We start from the raw sequence: 23435 nt of genomic DNA, 5'->3' as shown, positions 1-23435 counted from the left end.
CAATGTAAGAAAAAGTTACAGTAAGAAGTATATTTAAAAAGTTAAATTAAATAAATAGTGCAAAAAGAGAGGGGGAAAAAGTAGTGAGGTGATGTTCATGGGTTCATTGACCATTCAGAAATCTGCTATCAGATGGGAAGAAGTTATTCCTGAAACTGTGTGTGGCCTTCAGGCTTCTGTGATAGCAATGGTCCTGGTGGTAGCAATGAAAAGAGGGCATGTCCTTGGTGATGGGGGTCCTCAATGATGGATGCTGCCTTTTTGAAGCATTGCTCCTTGACTATGTCTTGTACACTGAGGAGGCTGGTGGTGCCCTTGATGGAGCTGACTTAGTTTACAACTTCCTGCAGCTTTTTCTGATCCTGTCCAGTGGCCCCTCCATACCAGACGGTGATGCAGCCAGTTAGAATGTTCTCCACGGTACATCTGTAGAAATTTGCAAGTGTCTTAGGTGACATACCAAAGCTTCTCAAACTCCTAATAAAGTATAGCCACTGTCTTTCCTTCTTTGTAATTGCATTGATCTGTTAGGCCCAGGATAGATCCTCAGATGTTGACTCCCAGGAACTTGAAATTGCTCACCCTTTCTACTTCTCCTGGTGTGTTCCCTCAACTTACCAATGTAATTGTGACAAATAAAGCTAATCTTTGTTCTTTAATCTCAGTTCTGACCTCCAATGTGGAGTTTGCATATTCACCCAATGTAGGTATTGTCTTGGCGCTCCAGGATGTAACCCGTGCAAAAATGAAATAGCTTGCGATGGAGCTTGTTGCTGGTATATGGGCAGTGGTAAATTTGAAAAGGCTCAAAATAGGGGAAACGTTTATGAAATGCCAGAGTTTCAAATAATGCAAGGTGATTTAATTGAGAGAGGTTCTATAGGATGTCCAGGGAGGGATAGTACCTTTGATGAAAGGGCTTGTCTTGTCTATTCTGGGGCAGATCACTCACATTTGGTCCCTACCGGACACTCGGTTCTCACCAATGGCTCCAAGTAGCTGTAGCATGCGACAGCGGTCGCACCCTAGTACACTGCTTCAACAGGTGGGCCTCGTACCTCTGAAATAGGGTTATGCCTGTCCTAGCATTCAGTCAGCTCTGGCGGACTGGGCAGATGAGATCTACGGTAAGGTCCAATGGCCAGGAAAGCAGTTCTGCAATGCTTTGTGGAGAGCAAAAGAGACAGAAGTCATGATCATCCGGTGCAACCAAGGAAGACCCTAGTCGTGACGACAACTCATACCATTGAACCTGGTCTTCCAAGAGAGTAGAACGACCCCAGTGCAAAGGATTTTCCACTTTAAAAACTTCCACACATGATTCCTGTCACTGTTAGACACAACAGACAATCACCATGTGAGGAGTTTGATAAAGACATAGTGAGATATAATTTCTTGTAGAATTGGTCTTTGGGGGTGGAGGGTGGTCAGGCAGTTTAATATTGAGATGACAAGGCATTTGAGTCCTGTATGTCAGAGGACTGTGAATACCATTGCTGAGAATCTTTTCTAGTGTCCCCCCATTATTTACCCTACTTAAGCCCACAATCAGGAACAACGCTGCTACAGTTTCTGAACTGATCACTATCTCTGGCTCAGAGAAATGGCTCACTGATAGGAACCTTTGGACATTTCATTACTTGAGAAATGATACGAGTTGATTTTATTTTCAAAAATTCATAATCATTTAATATCAAGATTGTTTGATGTCATTTCCAGTATACAAGGGTAAAGAACAAAATAATTGTTACTCTGGATTTAATGCAGCATAAAAAAGTACAATAAGATAACGAACGCAATTATAAAAAATGAACGATGAATATAAATAAGATGAGCTTATACATTGACTATGTCCATAAAGTGACACTAGGCACAGGAGTGTCTGTAAAGTGGTTCTGACAGGAAATTATTAAGTAGTAGTGGTTGAGGATATGGTGGGGTGGGTTAGTGGGCGATGAGATTAGTTGAGTGTTGTGTGCTGCACTCATGCTGTTTTACCTTGTACTACCTCAATGCACTGTTGTAACAAATAGATCTGTGAAATTATGTAAGATGAGTATTTCATTGTACCTTGGTCATTTATGTGACAATAATAAACTAATTTGTATGACCCATTTTAGCTGTGGTTTCTTAAGTTCTATAATCGTCAAAATAAAATCTGCACAGAAGTCGCAGAGTAATAATACATCCATTGTTCTACATGTATAAGGTCAAATTTTGTATATTGTTATATGGCAATTAAAAAGGTATACAATATTTAAAAAGCACAGTTGTTTAGAACATTGGTGTATATTTTGGCAGCCAATTTGCTGAAAAGGGAAGTGATTAAAAATCATAATAACATTTTGTGATAATGTTAATTTTGCAATTTTATGATCGCAAGGCACTGCTGGATATTAAGAACGTCAAGTAATAGTGGTCTACCCCATCAGTGAGTTGCTCAATAGCGCTGGAGCTGGATTGTGTATCATGTTGATGCTTGCTACAGCAACCCAAAGAAGAAGGTGTCAGAGATGGTGCGTGGTCCAACAAACTGCAAAGGATTGTCTATTTTTCTTGTGATCGCAAGACTCTATTGTTCACTGGTGTGACCGGTGAGGTTGCTGCATGGTCCAGGCCCTCAGGCCGCAAGGTCACCCAGGAGGAGACGCCAGAGGAGGTGTGGCATGGTGGATGTCTATGCTGCTCTCCTGTGTTTGTTTGGTGGAAGACAAGCAGGAATACGTTCATCTGTGGCTGCACTAGTGTGAGATAAGGAATTGGTGCTTGTTCTTGAAGATGTGGCTCCAGGACAACATCTCGTCCAATAGGCCATGACACTCGGATTTGGACTATATTATTTTTGACTGTATGTTTTACTGCTATTGTAATTTTATGTGGTTTGTGCTGTGTGTGACTGTTGGTATTGTGTTTTGTATCTTGGCCCTGGAGGAAAACTCTTTCATTTGGCTGTATGGTATGATTGAATGACTATTAAACTTTCAATAGCAGTTCATTTTTAAATAATTGCATCACAGAATAATCCTTGTACTGTTAACCTGCGATAAGATATTGCGTGCAGAATTGTTGCTATACATTAGAAAGGGCAACACTCACAAGGAATGTTTTGCAATGGTAGTCACGTGGAGTTTTAGAAAATAGTGCACATCATTCAGGTTCAGCTGCTGTGTTAAATAGTTTCTCATGCTGTTAAGAAAGAGTGGGTGATACACAGAAGGTTAGCATGTAGGTACTATATACCCAGTAATTAGGAAAGGAAATGGCTGTTTTGCTGTAACTAATTAGTAGATATAGAGTATTACATACAGTCTTGGTCTACTGATTTAATTAAGAATATACTTGCTTTGGAGACTGTTGATATGGGTTGATTCCTGGGATCAAGCAGTTGTGAGGAATACGAACAGATTGGATTATATCTTCGAAGTTTAAGTCTTAGTGAAAAATACGTAAGTATGCTTGACAAAGTACATGCTGTGAGAATGTTCATGGGAGTCTAGAACTGGGGGCACAGCACCAGAAAATGGAGTTTCCCATTTAAAATAGAGGTGGAATTCTTTTGGTTTTATAAACAGTTTTATTAAATAATTTCAAGACAAGGCACAGTTGTATTCAATTTGTATGGACAGCATGCAAGACAGGTTTTTCCCTGTACCTCACTGCCTAGGATTACAATAAATCGATTTACCATTTTATAGGAGAATTAACATTTATGGATATTATGCAGGAAAGTTGTGCTGTGGCCAAGATCAGATCAGTCATGAACTGACTAAGTGGTAGAGCAGGCTTTAGCTGTGGGCTTTTACTCCTGTTTGGATATTCATAGTCTGCTGTTCTGCCAGAGGGTGGTGAATTTTTAGAATTCATTGGGTATATTTAAAGTGGAGATTGATAGTTTCTTGATTAATCGGAGCTTCAAATGTTTCAAGAAGAAGACAGGAGAATGGATTTGAGAGGGAAAATAAATCAGCCATGATAAAATGGTGGAGCTAACTGGATGGGCTGAATTGTCTAATTCTCATCCCATGTCTTGTGGTTGTCCATTATCTGTTTTTGTTTTAGCTCCTTTCAATACCACATCATTTCTATATACCAGCACAAAGATTGGCTTGGTTAGTAAATTAGTTGTTGGGTTCAGTGTATGGTGAGATATGTCGCTCGAATGAGGAACAAGTACTAATGGTATAGATAGAACAAGGGGTAGTTGTCTTTGCTTCTTAAGACTTTGAGGGTAGCGCAGTAATGTAGCACTATTACAGCATCAGCACCCCAGCTTCATTTTCCGGCGCTGTCTGTAAGGAATCTGTGTATTCTCCCTGTGACCGTGTGGGTTTCCAGGTGCTCTGGTTTCTTCCCATATTCCAAAGACACATAGGGTGCAATCGGACAGCATGGACCCGATGGGCCAGAAGGCCTGTTACCGTGCTGTATCTCTAAAATAAAGACAGCTGAGAAAGGACCTTGATAAACAAAGGGTCCAACAATGAGAGTTGATATACGGTATTAAGTATCTGAAGCCATGACATGGAGTTTCACTACTTTTGAGTATTGTCAGGGTCCTGTACACAACATCATCGCCCTATGCTATACCTTGGAGAGCATGTCACCTGCAGTGGTAATGCCATAAGTCTTACTGCACTCTCCAGTATTGCACAGTACCTTGTAAAAGGAACTCTGAAATTCTAAGCTTCCAATATTAATCTAGCTACACAATCAATAATACACTAAAGTTTAAAAAAAAATTAAAAGTATTGAGACATGACATTCTCTGGAAACCAAACTAAGATACTGTGACATTCTGGATTTTGCTCTATTAGTCACAGTCAGGCTGTCAGAACTATTGCAGGGTAGATTGGACAGCAGCCTCTGGCATCCACATGTGTAATTAAATGCCTAAATTTGGAAGTTGTCATCACAGGTACCATGCTGGACCACTGGTGGGCTGTTGTGTAAAATCAGGTTCACCGGTTTGGTGAGTGGTGACAGAAGACAGTCACTACTGGTAAGTAAGTTAACTATGCTTCACAGGACAAGACAAACACTAAACATTCAGTAAACCATTCAAGCTACACCCAATTTCAAATATGTATATAAAGTATAAATAAATAAAAGTATGCACGTGGGCCCTATTTTACTGCAACACACTTCCATTGTTTCCATGGCACCATATGTGACCTGGTCCACAGTGGCTCAGTAAGCAAAAAAGAGACCGAGTGCTTTCAGCGCACTGGATTTGTACTTTAACAGTGCCTTCATGTGATCAATTAAACAGGAGTGCGTGGAAGAGGCTGCAATGACCCTTAAAAGGGCTAATCCCTAGCTAGCATGGGGGAGTGGCTTTTGATAAACCGGTAAGATGGATGCTTATTGTTGGAAGATTTTCTGCTGAAATCTGGTGTATTCCAGTGTGTGAGTGAATATTTAAATTCATAATTTGTGATAATTCCACTTGAATAATGTCTCTGGCCCTGAAAAAATCAATATAGCAAATGTGAGTTTGCATACCTTGAGGTTTTTCAAAAATAAGAGCTTTTTTTCTTTTTTACGCTCTTAACGATAAGACCATAAGATATAGGAGCAGAAGTAGGCCATTCGGTCCATCAGGTCTGCTCTGCCATTCAATCATGGGCTGATCCAATTCTTCCAGTCATCCCTGCTCCCTTGCCTTCACCCCATACCCTTTGATGCCCTGGCTAATCAAGAACCTATCTTTCTCTGCCTTAAATGCACCCAATGACTTGGCCTCCACAGCTGCTCATGGCAACAAATTCCACAGATTTACCACCCTCTGATGTAAGTAATTTCTCCGCATCCCTGTTCTAAATGGACGTACTTCAATCCTGAAGTCGTGCCGTCTTGTCCTGGACTCCCCTACCACGGTAAGTAACTTTGCCATATCTAATATGTTCAGACCTTTTAACATTTGGAGTGTTTCTATGAGATCCCCCCCTCATCCTCTGGAACTCCAGGGAATACAGCCCAAGAGCTGCCAGACATTCCTCATACGGCAACCCTTTCATGATTCATGATCCTGGAATCATTCTCGTGAATCTTCTCTGAACCTTCTCCACTGTCAGTATATCCTTTCTAAAATAAGGAGCCCAAAACTGCACACAATACTCCAAGTGTGGTCTCACGAGTGCCTTATAGTGCCTCAACATCACAGCCCTGCTCTTATATTCTGTACCTCTAGAAATTAATGCCAACATTGCATTTGCCTTCTTCACTACCAACTCAACCTGGAGGTTAACTTTTAGGGTATCTTGCACAAGGACTCCGAAGTCCCTTTGCAACACAGCATTTTGAATTCTCCTCCCATCTAAGTAATAGTCTACCCATTTATTTCTTCCACCAAAAAGTATGACCATACACTTTCTAACATTGTATTTCATTTGCCACTTCTTTGCCCATTCCCCTAAACTATCTAATTCTCTCTGCAAGCTCTCTGTTTGCTCAACACTACCTGCTCCTCCACTTATCTTTTATATCATTGGCAAATTTAGCCACAAATCCATTAATCCCATAGTCCAAATCATTGATGCACATCGTAAAAAGCAGCGGTCGCAACATCGACCCCTGTGGAACTCCACTGGTAACCGGCAGCCAGCCAGAATAGGACCCCTTTATTCCCACTCGCTGTTTTCTGCCAATCATCCAATGCTCCACCCATGCTAGTAACTTCCCTGTAATTCTATGGGCTCTTATCTTGCTAAGCAGCCTCATGTGCAGCACCTTGTCAAAGGACTTCTGAAGATCCAAGTACACCACATCTACTGCATCTCCTTTGTTTACCCTGCTTGTAATTTCCTCAAAAAATTGCAGTAGGTTAGTCAGGCGGGATTTTTCTTTCAGGAAATCATGCTGGCTTTGGCCGATCTTGTTATGTGCCTCCAGATACTCCGTAATCTCATCCCTAACAATCAATTCCAACAACTTCTTTTTACTTTTTTTTTTACTTTATTGTCACCAAACAATTGATACAATAATCACAACAAAATTTGATTCTGCACTTCGCGCTTCCTGGAATACAAATCGATAGTAAATAGTAAAAATTTAAATTATAAATCATAAATAGAAAAGGGAAAGTAAGGTAGTGCAAAAAACCAAGAGGTAGGTCTGGATATTTGGAGGGTACGGCCCAGATCTGGGTCAGGATCCGTTCAGCAGTCTTATCACAGTTGGAAAGAAGCTGTTCCAAAATCTGGCCGTACGAGTCTTCAAGCTCCTGAGCCTTCTCCCGGAGGGAAAAGGGACGAAAAGTGTGTTGGCTGGGTGGGTCATGTCCTTGATTATCCTGGCAGCACTGCTCCGACAGCGTGCGGTGTAAAGTGAGTCCAAAGATGGAAGATTGGTTTGTGTGATGTGTTGGGCTGTGTTCATGATCTTCTGCAGCTTCTTCCGGTCTTGGACAGGACAACTTCCATACCAGGTTGTGATGCACCCTAGAAGAATGCTTTCTACGGTGGATCTCTACCACTGATGTCAGGCTAACAGTCTATGGTTTCCTTTCTGCTGCCTCCCCACCCTTCTTAAATAGCGGAGTAATTAATTACTCTAACTAATTAGTTTTCTGTACAGAAATAAATGTATATTTTGTGATCTAGCTATTGTTTGTCTCAGCCAATATGACCGAGTGATTTGTTGAAGATCATTCTATTTTTCCTGTTCACAGGATGCCTTTGCATTCAAGGTGCATTCATTGAAACTAGCAGCAGCGTACTGGAAATAACCACATTCTGGTCCAGAAAAAAAACAACTAGTTAAAGTATGTTCCTTCATTGCCTTCCAGAATCATGCCCATAATGCTTGTTTAACTGATGAACCTATCATTATCTGGCTCTGACATTATTAGTATTGGTGTTGGTCCTAATTACCTTGTATGGGCAAATTTCCCAGTCCACAGGCAAATTACCTTGTGAGTAATTTTTCTGTACAGGCTACTTCTCCAGAGTTGCTCACTTGTGTGCTTTGGTGAGAGACATGGATAATTGCAAGTTTTCCATATTATGTCATATTCCTAATTAAAGAAGATCATAGTCATATTCCTTGTTTGTAAAAAAAAAAGGACTTAAAAAGCATTGAAATAATATTTTTGGATCATAATTTTGTTACCTTTGCAGTGCCTTCTGCCAAGGGTGAAAGAAAGACTGAGGTTTTTACTGCTCTGTGGGGTATGGTTTGTGATGTTACTCTGTTTATTGAGAGACTTATTATTTATTAATTTAGAGGTGCAGCTCAGAACTGGTCCTTCCAGCCCAACAAGCCGTACCACCCAGCGAACTACCTACTTAACCCTAGCCTAATCGCAGAACAACTTGCAATGACCAATTAACCTACTAACCGGTACATCTTTGCATTGTGAGAGGAAACCTGAGCATCTGGAGGAATCCTGCACATTCATGGAGAAGACATACAAACTCCTTATATAGGATGCTAGAGCTGAACTCTGAACTCCGCCCCAAACTGTAATAGCATCACACTAACCACTACGCTACAGTGGCATCCATAAAGAGAGTTGGCCCACAGTAGTATGGGGATTAGTATGAAGATGCTATTATATCATTCAGCCTCTGCAGATTTCCTCTTGTGCATTGACCGTTTGCTTGTTTCCATAGATGCTGCCTGGCCTGAGTTCCTCCAGCATTTTGTGTGTATTACTTTGATTTCCAGCATATGTAGATTTTCTCTTGCCAGTGACCCGTGTTCAATTCCTGCACCATCTGTAAGGAGTTTGTACGTTCTCCCTATGACTGTGTGGGTTTCCTCCAGGAGCTCGTTCTCTCCCACAGTCCAAAGAAGTACCACTTAGTAGGTTAATTGGTCACATGGGTGTAATTGGGTGTCGTGGGCTGTGCTGTGTCTCCAAATATGCAAATAGACTGCAGACCCATATCTGTATTCAGCAATTCTACAATTTTAAAAACCATCTTAAATATTATTTCATTTTGAGGCAAATCATTACAATGCAACCACTGTGGGAGAACTGGACTAGCAGAGGCAAAATGCAAAGTTGTCAAAAGACAAAATGCTTTATTTTAACCAGCTTCAATGTCATTACCACATTGTTGTTTATGGGGACTTGTTATTTATCTTGCATGGTAACAGTGAGTATGTTTCAAAGGTACCTCACCAGCATATCCTTGCAAAGGGCATCCTTGTCCTTGATATCTGTTTGTTTTTCTTAAAGAAAATTGATTAAGAAATGAATTCTGATGAAGAGTCTCAGCCTAAAATTTTGAAGCTGCCTGATCAACTGAGTTCCTCCAGCATTTTGTGTGTGTGTTGTTCTGCATTTCCAGCATCTCCAGAATCTCTTGTTGTTTTGATTCAGATATACAGTTTTAATGTCTGGTGGTGGAAAGGGAGATCTGTATTAATAACACACTCTCAACCTCTCAGATTACAGCCAATCAGTATTTTGGTGACATAATGAATCAAAGCAAAGAAGACAATTCTTTGGATGGGTTCTGTATGAGCATCACGTGATTCTTGACTTTCTATATGCATTGTTTGATATCGCTGTTATTTTAAAATTTAAAAAAAATTCTTATTTGTTTCTGCTTTAACTATATCAAAAGTCTATTTATGCAATGCTGTCCAGAAGCCAAATTCCCAATTACTAATTCTTGAATTACTCTAATGCCACACGAGTCCCATTAGCCTCCTTCACCTGCTGTGTTATTACCTAGATATGGTGGCCTGTGTTTTTCATATTGTCTCTCAGTTGCCTTGGATCCGTCAAGTTTAACTCCTGAGATTTTGAAATCCCCTATGATTAGATTACAACTCCCTGCAGCTCTCTTACTAGCTTAAATAGCTCGTTATGTGCTTGTTCATCTTTAGCTGGCACTTACCCATTAGTACTTGTTTCTCCTTACTATTAATTTTGACACAAATTGCTGCTGTCATCTCCCATTCTATTGTTAGTTAAACCCTTCTGAGATTGTTTATGTCACTCTAAACCAATAATAGTACTCCTCTAGTGTTTAATTTGTCTATCCTTACAAAACTTTTTGTCACTCTTTTGTTTCATCTCAGATTCCTCCTCTGCTTTGTTAGCAGAATGAAATGCATGTGAAATTACTATTACTTTTTTCATTTACTTTATTTCCAAGCCTTTGGCATTGGTGTAAATGGTATAAAGCCTTTGCTATAGCATATTTGCATTTTAGAAAGTCATTTGCTAAAATCTCATTTGAAAGACTGGTCAAGTAAACTAAAAATAAGAATTGAAGAAAAACTGAAAAGTTTCAGATTTATTTATCATGTGTACATCGAAACATAGTGGTGCCACAGTAGCACAGTGATTAGCATGATGCTATTACAGCTCAGGGCATTGGAGTTAAGTTCAATTCCAGCATCCTCTGCAGTAAAGTTTGCATGTTCTTCCTGTGTGCGTGTGGGTTTCCTCCAGATGCTCCAGTTTTCTCCCTCAGTTTAAAGGTGTGCTGGTTAGCAGGTTAATTGGTCATTGTAAATTGTCCTGTGACTAGGCTAGGGTTAAATCGATGAGTTGCTGGACAGTGTGCCTGGTGGGTGGAAGGGTCTGTTCCGCGATGAATCTCTAAATAAATAGTGATATGTGTTAACAATTGACACTATTTAAGGAAGTACTGGGACAACCTGGAAGTCTCACCACACATTCTGGTGTCTACATTGCATGCCCACAACGTTCAGCAGAACAACACAAGCAACAACAATAAAACAAAACGAGATGACAGCAAAACAAGTCCCTTTCACACCCACTCAAATATACAGACAGGCTTCACTGCTTTCATTTCCATGGCTTATAAACTAAAATAATCCCACCTTTCTGTGCGAGGTGTATAGTACTGCAGATCATGTCTAAACTCTTTAGATAAGCAGAGTTTTTTAAAAATAAGATGAGATTTCTCTTACCTCTACCCTTTCAAGTATTGAGTTTCATAATCTAGCAATCGCAATGTTTAACCAATTACCAATCTTCCAGGCAATCCTTTCAACAATGACTTTGAAATAGATTTCCGTCCAGCTTTTGACCTGTCTGCTGAGGTGTTTAATAGATTATATTTTATTTAGAGATAAAGCATGGAACAGGTCCTTGTGGCCCAACAAGCTTAACCACCCAGCCACCCACCGATTTAACCCTTGCCTAATCATGGGACAATTTACAATGACCAATTAACTGGTATGTCTTTAAACTGTGGGAGAAAATGGAGCACCCGGAGGAAACACACATGAAGAAACGTACAAACCTCTTACAGTGTCAGAATTGAACTCCGAACTCTCAACATCCTGACCTGTAATACAGTCGGCCCTCCGTATCCGCGGGGGTTTGGTTCCGGGACCTCCCGCGGATACCAAATTCCTCGGATGCTCAAGTCCCGTATATAAAATGGCGTAGTATTTGCATATAATCTACACAGATTCGCCCGTATACTTTAAATCATCTCTAGGTTACTTATAATACCTAATACTATGTAAATGCTATGTAAATAGTTGTTATACTGTATTGTTTAGGGAATAATGACAAGAAAAAAAAGTCTGTACATGCTCAAACAACAAGTGCTGGAGAGAGAACTTCTGGGGTTTTTTTCGATCCCGATCCGCGATTGGTTGAATCTGCGGATACGGAGGGCTGACTGTAGCATCATGCTAACTGCTAGGCCACCATGGCGATTAATATGAAACAAGAATAGGTAGAGATGCGGTGTATAGAAACGTATACACATACACACTAGAAATGCAGTGTATAGTCTAAATATTACAGTCAGTTTTTCAGAAATGAAAGAAGAAAATGTGTCTATATGTAGTAACAAAATTGGAACTCACTTTTGCAAATGGAAATTGATACTGGGTCACTTATTTTTATATCTGAAATTGAATAATTATATTGGCTAATTTATTAGGAAAATTAGACAAACATTAAAAAATCATAGTTAGATCCACTGTTTCATCAAATGGTAGAACAAGTTCTTGGAGGTGGCTCCTTCTCTTCCTGTGTTTTTTAAATAACATGATTGCTGAGTTGTAAACTCAGCGAGCTTCATCGGGCATGACTTTCCCACCACCAAGAACATCTTCAAAAGACGGTGCTTCTAGAAAGCAGCATCCATCATTACCACCACTGGACAGGATGTACAAGAGCACAAAGACATACAATGATTCAGGAACAGCTTCTTTGCCATCAAAATTCATGAACATTACCTCATTATTCCCTTTTGGACTCTCTCTCTCTCTACGGTTGTCCATTGAAATCAGATGACGACGTCCATTCCTTTAACGGTGAGATCTTTGATGACTATACAGTCCTATCCAGGACTGTATTGCAGGTGGGACATGTATATGTGTCAGTGGTGGCAACCATGGCTGCATTTCTCCTGGTTCTCTTCTGCTGTCTTCTGGTTGTTCTTTCCATCTCCAGAATACAAACCCCGTCCCTACACAGCTGTCATCAAGTGGTACGGCCAGCAGCAACATCCTCCAAGTCCTCGGGTCTGATCTTGCACTTCCTTAAAGCATTCTTCATCTGATCCTTATAGCGCTTCTTCAGCCTTCCAGCTGAGCGTCGACCATGATGTAGCTGGCTGTATAACACTCTGCGGGGTAGCCGACATGGAGGCTTTCTCAATGGGGGCATCCTTATCACGTGCCCCAGCCACTGCAGCTGAAGCTGGCCTCAATACTTCTGCAGTTGGTCTTTACAAGTATTTCAGTGTGAGGCACCTGCTCACGCCAGGTAATTCCCAGGATGCGCTGGAGGCAGCTTATGTGGAAGCGCTCCAAGGACTTGATGTGACGGCTGTAGGTTACCCAAGCTTCACAGCTATAAAGGAGGGTGGTGACACAGACCGCTTGGTATATGGCGACCTTTGTGGAGGGACGAAGGCTCCTGTTGTGAAAGACTCCACGCTGAAGTCTCCCAAAGGCAGCTGATGCCTGAACTTCCTCCTATCCACGACCTCAGTCTACCACCAACCTTCCAGGAGGTTCTATCAGCTGTCCATTCCCTTAAGAACAGCAAGTCTCCTGGCACAGACAATATCCCTGCTGAGGTACTGAAGAACAGAGGGTACATGTGTATGCGCACCCTCTACCAGTACATCACCAAGGCCTGGACTGGTGAGAACATCCCACAGCAATGGAGAAATGCAAACATCATTGTCATTTATAGGAACAAGGGTGACAAGGCCATCTGCGGGAATAGTAGGGGCATGTCACTCCTTTCTGTTGCTGGAAAGGTCCTGGCTAAGGTGATGCTTCAGAGACTCATTAGCAACATCACCGAGTGTTTGCACTACTGTATCTTTAAAACAACTTTCACATATTCTGATTCTGATGTACACATACAAAATGCTGGATGAACTCAGCAGGTCAGGCAGCATCTATGGAGGGAAAAAACAAGTCAACACTTCAGGCAAGGTCCTTACGAAGGGTCTTGGCCTGAAACATCAACTGTTTATATCTCTCCATTAATGCTGCCCGACCTGCTGAGTTCCTCCAGGCATTTTGTGTGTGTTGCTCTGGATTTCTAGTGTCTGCAGAATCTCATGTGGTTATGATACTGCTTTTTTCAGATTGTATTCTGCTGACTACCAAGAGTTGAGATTTAAAATAAAATACAAGCACAGAAGTGTCAGGAAACTTTGTGATCAGCTGATGAAAGGACATTTGAGGAAGGTGAGTGAGGGACGGAAGGAAGTGGGAGTTCATTGCTTTGACAGACAACTAAAACTCCTGTTTAACAGGAAGCCAGCTGTGTCAGTATTTTGTTGCTCCACTATTAGAGCACATTTACAAAGAGTTATCGTGACCATCAGGGAAAATGTAAATAACTTCCTGAACCCAGATGCCAATAACACATTTTTCTTGAATGGTTCTGTTCCATTTTCCCATCAGCTTGATGTACTGTGGTATGATAGATTGTTTTCTTGGTAACACACACGTTTTGTGTACACATTAAACAAAATGGCTGTTTATAAAACAATTAAAGTGTATTGTCCATTTACCCCACCCTTGTGCTACTGCAGATATTAAACAAAAATACCTCTTGATTATCTAATTGTTTGCAAATATTCTTTACAAAATTGAAATTTTTATTTTTTATTTTATTCAGAGATACATTGCGGAACAGGCCCTTCGAACCGTGTCGCCTAGCAACCCACCTATTTCACCCCTAGTCTAATCACAGGACAATTTACAATGACCAATTAACCTACTAACTGGAATATCTTTGAACTGTGAGAGGAAACTGGAGCACTTGTATGAAACCCAAGGAGATTGTACAAACTCCTTACAGACGATGCTGGAATTGAACTCCAGTGCTTGAGCTGTAGTAGTGTTGTGCTAACTGCTATGCTACAGTGATATCACTACATTAGCAAAGTACACTGAACTAAATAGGAATTACACTAAACAATTATCATCCAATCACAAACAAGAGAAAATCTGCAGATGCTGGAAATCCAAGCAACACACACAAAATGCTAGACGAATGCAGCAGGTCAAGCAGCATCTATGGAAAAGAGTACAGTCAATGTTTCGGGCCAAGACCGTTCAAGAGGACGTATTACAAATATAATAGTGAATTTGTTATGTAAGATTTTTATCACTAGATGGCACAGTAGTGTAGCGGTTAGTGCAATCACTTTACAGTGCCATTAATCACTAATCGGGGTTAGATTGCTGACTTTCTGTAAGGAGTTTGTACGTTCTCATCATGACTGCATGGGTTTCTTCTGGGTGCTCCAGTTTCCTCTTACATACCAAAAACGTATGGGGTAGGGTTACTAGGTTGTGGGTATGCTATGTTGGCACCAAAAGCGTGGCGACACTGTGGGCTGCTCCCTTGCTGATTTGATTTGATGCAAATGACATGTTAAACGACACTTTATGTTTTGATATGCACTCAGTGGCCACTTTATTAGGTAGAGGAGTGGAACGTGGTGTAGTCTTTGCTGCTGTAGCCTATCCACCTCAAGGTTCAAATCGTGTGTTCAGCTGACTTTTTCTGCACATCACTGTTGTAACACATGGTTATTTGAGTTGCTGTTGCCTTCCTGTCAATTTGGACTAGTTTGACCATTTGCCTCTCATTAACAAGGCATTTTTGTCCACAGAGCTGCTACTCACTGGATTTATTTTTGTTGTTTGCACCATTCTCTGAAAACTCTAGAGACCGTTGTGCATGAGATACTCAAACCACCCCGTCTGGCACCAACAGTCATTCCACGGTAGAAGTCAATTAGATCACATTTTTCCCCCATTCTGATGTTTGATGTGAACAACATGTGAACTTCTTGACCATGTCTGCATTGAGTTGCCGCCATGATTGACGAGCTCGAGATTCACATTAACAAGGTGTACAAATGTACTTAATAAAGTGACCACTGAGTACATATGTGACCAAAAAAGCTGGTTTTTAATTTTAAGCTAATCTTTTATCATCAAAATTTGTTTACGGGAAAATGTTGCACATAAACAGAGATTATGTATATAATTATTTCACTCCAAACCTCTTCACAGTAAAGACATTTGGAATGCAATACTGTACATCATCAATCTAACATTTTCTGGATTCAGTTGGAATTTATAGATAAACTACTCCTGGATTATGAAACTGTCTATTAATAGTCATCCAAAACAATTCAGAAATATGTTACTGATTTGAGTAAACGAAGCCTCAAATACAGTATGATACAAGTACTGCATATCAAACTGCATCCTGCGGAAACCATTATTTGGCCACCTTTGCTTTGACATGCCCAAATAATTACACTCAGGAAGTGCTTCAGGAAGCCATTGTTTACTATATTATGAAAAGGTTATAACATTCCACAACTAACTGAAATAAAGTATTTTTTCAAACCAGAACTGCCAGTGATACATTTGAAATAAATGTGCAAAGTACATTTGTTCGGAATGAAATCTGTAAAGGAAAAACAATAAACTTTCACAAATAGGAGAAAATCTGCAGATGCTAGAAACCTAAGTCCAGTCCTGCTGAAGGGTTTCAGCTTGAAATGTCAACTGAACTCTTTTCAAATAAACATACAGCGAAATGCATCGTATATGTCAATGATCAACACAGTCTGGGGAAATTATTTATGTATTTTTATTTGGAGACACACCGTGGAAAAGGCCCTTCGTGCCCAATAAGCTGTGCTACCCGGCAAACTACCAATTTAACCCTTAGCCTAATCACAGAACAATTTATAATGACCAACCTACCATTCAGTACGTCTTGGGTTAGTGGGAGGAAACCGGAGCACCCGGAGGAAATCCATACGAACATACGAACTTCTTAGAGGATGTTGGAATTGAACTTCGAACCCCGACACCCTGCGCTGTAGTAATGTGCACTAATTGTGGCCAGATTTGCAGACGATACGAAGATTGATAAAGGGACACGTAGAGATGAGGAAGCAGGAAGTCTACAGAGGACTTGGGACAGATTGGGAGAACGGGCAAAGAAGTGGCAGGTGGAATATAGTGTAAGGAGGTGTGTGGTCATGCACTTTGGTAGAAGGAATAAAGGCGTAGACTATTGTCTAAATGGGATAAAATTGAATAATCAGAGGTGCAAAGGCACTTGGGAGTCCTTGCGCAGGATTCACTAAAAGTTAACTTGCAGGTTGTGTCAGTGCTAAGGATGGCAAATGCATAACTTCAAGAGGATGAGAATGTAAGAGCAAGGGTGTGGTGCTGAGGCTTTATAAGGCATTGGTCAGACCACACATGGAGTATTGTGAGCAGTTTTGGGCCCCTTAGCTAAGAAAAGATGTGCTGGCATTGGAGAGGACCCAGAGGAGGTTCACAAGGATGATTCCAGGAATGAAAGGGATAAGAAATGAGGAGTGTTTGATGACTCTGGGTCTGTACTCACTGGAATTTAGAAAAATTGAGTGGGGATCTCATTGAAATCTACTGAATATTGAAAGGCCTAGATAGATTGGACATGGAGAGAATGTGTCCTATAGTGGGTGAGTCTAGGACCACAGGGTACAGCCTCAGAATAGAGGGACATCCATTTGGAACCGAAAAGAGAAGGAATTTCTTTAGACTGAGGGTGGCGAATCTATGGAATTTATTGCTATGGATGGCTGCGGAGGCTAAGTCATTGAGTATGTTTAAAGCAGACATATAAACCTATCAGGTTCCTAATCAGTCAGGGCATCAAAGGTTATGGGGAGAAGGTAGGAAAATGGGGTTGAATGGGATAACAAATCAGCCATGATGGAATGGCAGAGCAGACTTCAGTGTCCTAATTGTGCTCCTATGTTTTAATGTCTAATTGCTACGCTACCAATGCGCTGGTGGGGGGGGGGGGAACCTGCAAGTGTTGCCACACTTCTGGTGTGAACATAGCTTGCCCACAACTCACTAACTCTAACCCATACATCTCTGGAATGCAGTAGTAGTCACGGCAATGACTGGAGGCGAGTATCATGTTCTCCTCAGGGATTGCCTATTGGTAGATCTTAACCCAGGATGTTAGGGTGGAGACTGTTTGCGCATGACTTTAATATGGGGAGGCTAATGTACTATCTGCTTTTGGTAGGGGGAAACCCACATGATCACGGGGAGAATGTACAAACTCCTTATAGTGGCGAGAATTGTACCCAACCGCGATATATTCACAGCAATAGTTTTATTTCTTCTTTCAGTATTTAGCCCTTACCACAATATTCAATGGCACAGCCTTCCTCATTCTAGACTAATGTGAGAATTTTTTGTAAATGTTTCTCTCTACTAACAGAGAATCTATTTTGTAACCTGTTTAGAATATTCTGTTTACATGGCTCATCGATGGTAGAAACCAAGGGAAACCAATAAGCAGTCCAGAGACAGGCAGTGATGCAGCGGGCAAAGGATTCATAGATATTTATCAGGAGCACTGCATACACAGGGCTCTTAGCATTGTCAATAATCCCTCCCATCTACTCAATAACCTCTTTGACCCACTACATCAGGGAGAAGGTAACATAACATCAGGACAAAGACTGTTCGGAGATGACTGAACTCCCTGCCATCACCCAGGTCTCATCACATATGAAATGCCAGTAGTGTTATACTGTTTACTTTTTAACGTGTCATAATTTGTTCATTTATTTGTAGTAATATTACCTTATGTGTTAAGTTTGTGAGTTATGTGTACTGTGTTGTGCACCTCGGTCCAGAGGAATACTGTTTCTTTTGGCAGTATCCATGTGTACAGCTAAATGACAATAACTGAACTTGAACTTGAACTTGAATTTTGTCCAAATTCATTCTCCACTGCTGTCGGGAGTCTTTAAGTTCTTCCTGTGCCCACGAGGGTTTCCCCAAGATTCTCCGATTTTTGCCCATCTCGCAAAGGCACACTGGCTTGTTAGGTTGACAGCTGTAGTCACTAGGGCACTTAGTATAATCAGGTTGTTCAGAGGGAAAATGGGTTGTTGGTGGAATGATACAGATAGAATCACATTGAAAGCTGGTACAGGCTCAGTGTGCTGAATGGCTTCCTCAAATGAAGTTTTCTCATATTTCCAAAGAAAACTGAGAAAACTTAATAGAAACAAATAACCCATCACTAACCCCAGTTGCTATAGATATAAACAATAATTAATGCAGCACGCAACAGGCCACTCAGCCCACAAATTTGTGCTAATATTAATGCCAATTGATACTAAATGTTCTCCCCGTGTATAATCCATATGCATGTGTCTATCTAAAAGCCTATTATACTCCATCATCATGTCTGGTAAGCTAATAAAATCTCACCCCGCACATTGCCTTTAAGCTTTCCCCCCTCTGATCTTAAATGCATAGCCTCTAGTTTATTGAGACTTCTACCCTGGGGAAAGTTTCTGACCTTCTACTCTATCTATGTCTCTCATAATTTTACAAATCTCTTTCAGGTCTCTCCTCAGATTCCATACGGTCTAGCGAAAACAACTCAGTTTGTCCAGCCTTTCCTTACAGTTCATACCCTCTAATCCAGGCAGCATCCTGGTGAAATGCACCCTCTCTACAGTGTCCACATCCTTTCTATAATGTATTGACTGGAAATGCATGCAATATCCCAAGTGTGGTCTCACTGAAGTTTTGTATAGCTGCAGCATGACTTCCTGATATCAGGGGTTCTCAAACTGGGGTCCACAGACCCCTTGGTTGACGGTAGGGGTCCATGTCATTAAAAAGGCTGGGAACCCCTGCCTTATATTGTATTTGATGGATTGCTGGATGAATTCAACTGCAACAATCTCTGATTTAGTGGCTTCATGACGTCACGGCATTGCACTGCATGGAAACAACCCTTCAGGCCAACTCATCCAAGCCAACCAAAGAGCCCCTCTGCATTAGGCCCAGTTGCCTGTGATTGGCCATGTCCCTCTAAACCTGGATCCACAAAGTCCTCAGTTAATGGTAGGAGTCCATGGCATAAAAAAGGTTGGGAACCCCTGCTCTAAACCTTTCCTACCTGTGAACTAGTTAAATATATTTGAAACGAACCTCTGTACCTCTCTCCAGCACTTCCTTTGGCAGCTCATGCCATATAACCCACTGCCCTGTGTAATAAAGTTGCCCCTCAGAACCTTCAAGTTATTCCCTTAACATTAAATATCTGCCCTACCCTGGGAGCAATGACTGGCCCTCCACCCTATCTATGCCCTTCATGATTTTATAAACCTCTGTAAGGTCAACCTACAGCTTCCTTCAGTCCAGGGAGAACAGTTCCTACCCATTCAGTCTCTCCTCATGACTCAAGCTCTCCCATCACAATAACTTTACTGAAGCTTCTCCAGCTAAATCTTGCACCTCTTCACTTTCAGATCAATAACAAGGCCTTTTCTCTGCAGCCACTTTTGAAAATTGAGTCATCATCTCTGATTTCACTTTTCCGATTGTGTCCAGCAAGACGTGGTTGACTCAGTTTGTTGTATAGCTCCATAGCCAAGAAAGCCCAGCAGTGTCTCTACTTTCTGTGAAGGCTGAGAAAAGTCCATCTCCCAACCCCCATACTCACCACATTCTACAGAGGTTGTATTGAGAGCATCCTGAGCAGCTGCATCATGGCCTGGTTCGGGAATTGCACCATCTCGGATTGCAAGACCCTGCAGCGGATAGTGAGGTCAGCTGAGAAGATCATCGGGGTCTCTCTTCCCGCTATTACTAACATTTACACCACACGCTGCACCTGCCAAGCTAACAGTATTGTGAAGGACCCCACGCACCCCTCATACAAACTCTTCTCCCTCCTGCCATCTGGCAAAAGGTACCGAAGCATTCAGGCTCTCATGACCAGACTGTGCAACAGTTTCTTCCCCCAAGCCATCAGACTCCTTAATACCCAGAGTCTAGACTGACATCTACCTCATTTATTATTATATTGTAATTGGTTCTCTACTGTGCCTATTGTCTTGTTTATTAATTATTGTACCGCCCTGCACTGTTTTGTGCACTTTATGTAGTCCTGTGCAGGTCTGTAGTCTAGTGTAGTTTTTGTTGTTTTACGTAGTCTAGTGTAGCCTTGTGTTGTCTCACATAGTCTAGTGTAGTTTTGTGTTGTTTCATGTAGCACCAGGGTCGTGGAGGAACATTGTTTTGTTTTTACTGTGTACTGTACCAGCAGCTTATGGCCAAAATAACAATAAACTTGACTTGACTTTGACTGTGCTGTGCTGTGCTTACCCCATAGTCGGTATGCATTGGAAATAACATCCCCTTGCTGATAAACAATACTGGTGCACCTCAGCCCACTGCTCTACCCTCTCTACATTCACGTTTGTATGGCTACACACAGCTCAAGTGGCATCTATAAATTTGCTGATGATACCACTGTTGTTGGTAGAGGCTCAGATGGTGACGATGAGGCATACAGGAGTGAAATAGATTGGCTGGTTGAGTGGTGTCTCAACAACCTTGCACTCAAAAGACCAAAGGATTGATTGCAAATTTCAGACAGGGAAAATTAGAGGAACACACAGCTGTTCTCATCGAAGAATCAACAGCAGAAAGGGAGAGCAGCTTCAAGTTTCTGGGTGTCAGCATCTCAGAATATGTGATCATAAAGAAGGTGTACCTAATAGGGTGGACACTACATAAATAAAGACCAAATTCTTAACAATATCCTACATATACACTTAATATTTGTCCTTATATACACCCATAAGGCTAACAAGATGCCACATTTTATTTTAACCTTCTAGGGCAATGGGAGTCTAAGCTCCACGTTTTAATTTTGAATTCCCTTACAGTGTATGCACGAAGAGTGGGTGGGCATAGGACAAAGTTGATGGAAAATCCACAGGAAGTTTTTCCCTTTACTTACACCTCATTGATTACCTTGGTAAATAACCTACATTGCTCTAAAAATTTCTCAAACTAACAAGTCATCAGTCTTGAAAAAAATTGGGGAAAAATAAGGTGAACCTCAAAACTTGTGTGCTAGTTCTGCTTAATCTTCAAGTTAAGTTGTCATTCAAACATACACAGGTATACAGCTAAATGAAACAGCAATACATATGTATTGCTCTAGATTTTCAACATCTGCATTACCTCTTGTGTAAATGAAACAATTCCTCCAGGGCCAAGGAAAAAAACATTGCATACAGTTACACATAGCACATATAGTTACAATAGCACACAGTCACGGAATAGTATTAGCACAAATCTGAGTCCATTGACTGAAGGTTGATGGTGCCTGGGATGTTGTCCTGGAACCACATTTCTGCAATAACAAATACGCAGCAGGCCATCTCGTGCTGGGTCAGCTTCAGATGAAGGCAATCCAGTTGGTTGTCCAGGGAGCGAACACTGGAGAGCAGCACTGATAGTACAGCCGGCCTGTAGGGGCAGCTCCCAATCTAGAAGATTCCAGCATGTCTGCTATGGCCGTTCTCTCCCAGACCACCTCCTTCTGTCGGTGACTGGAGCAGGCTATGATTCAGATACAGTCATATGCTGCTCTAAACATAACAAGCTAAATTCCTTGATTTATATAAAGTTTCTTCTAGTTTGTTAACCCAGTGGAGAGCAGGGAAGGGAAAGCTCATTCCATGCCTCATTTGTTGATGTTATTTACAAACTTAACACTAATGTACAGGCATGACCAATCGCCCATGTAACTGTTTCATTTCCCATTGGCCCAACTTTCCAGTGAAACTAGTAATGAGCTTAAGATTTGCTGCCTTGCCACAGGCAAGACATTTGAAGAGAATTCAGAAAATAGAATCACAGTGCACTACAGTACAAAAATAGGCCCTTCAACCCATCACCTGCACCCAGACCATAGCCCCCCGTACTCCTACCATCTAAGCTCGTATTCAAATATCTTTTAAAAGTTGAAATCAAGCCCATATCCACCATTTTCACTGGCAGCTCGTATCACACACTCACCACTCTGAGTGAAGAAATTCCCCCTCGTGCTCCCCTTAAAAATTCCACCTTTAGCTAATAACCTCCAGTTCTAGTTTTACCCAACCTCAGTGGAAAAAGCCTGCTTGCATTTACCCTCTTTATACCTCTCATAATTTTGTATACCCCTATCAAATCTCCCCTCATTCTCCTACCCTCCGGGGAAAAAACCCTAACTCTAAATCATACATCACAGCCAAGCCTGTGGGATAGAATTTGTATGTTTCATACAAAGATGAACAAATACACATCAATTTAACTAATCATTACTACTTAAGTTTTATTTGAATCATAAAATTAAAGAAAAAGTAATGATTCAGAGACTCCAAGTGGATAAGTGCAAAACCCCGCAGAAATTTGACCACAGCACAATTCCCACTACGCCAAGTACTTTATCCCACCAATACCCTGCCCACTTCATGACAACCACTGGGTCCTGAAGGGTTTTGCTCTGAGACATTTGCTCTTTATTCCTCTCCATAGACGCTGCCTGACCTGTCGAGTTCCTCCCGCATTTTGTGTTACCCTGGATTTCCAGCATCTGCAGAATCTCATGTTCATCATTTTGGACATTGTCTCAATGTTTTTGTTTAACACTGCCTAGCCAAAATGTAGTCAGATTACTTCAGATCTTATGTCTATTACTTGTGTCCAAAATCCCAAGAAATTGCAGTTGTGGGTTCAGCTCAGTCCATCATGGAATCCAGCCTCCCCTGCACAGACCCTGTCCACACTTATTCTCCTACAAGACTCTGGAACAGAGCTCTTGTACAATAAAGATGAATTATTGACTTCACGATCTACCCTGTCATGGCTCCTGCAGCTTATTTTTATTTGAGATACAGCATGGTAACAGGTCCTTCAAGCCCAAAGAGCCTATGCTGCCCAATTAACTTACTAACCTTTGGACTGTGGGAGGAAACCCACACAGTTATGGGAACACATACAAACTCCTTATAGTCAGTAGCAGGAATTGAACCTGTGTCACAGGCGCTGTACTAACCAATACACTACCATGCGCAACAACTTATTGTCCACCTGCATTGCACTTTGTAGCGTAT

This window comes from Mobula hypostoma, chromosome 21 (assembly GCF_963921235.1).
Source record: "Mobula hypostoma chromosome 21, sMobHyp1.1, whole genome shotgun sequence".
NCBI lineage: Eukaryota > Metazoa > Chordata > Chondrichthyes > Myliobatiformes > Myliobatidae > Mobula > Mobula hypostoma.
Note: the sequence above shows the minus strand (reverse complement) of the source record.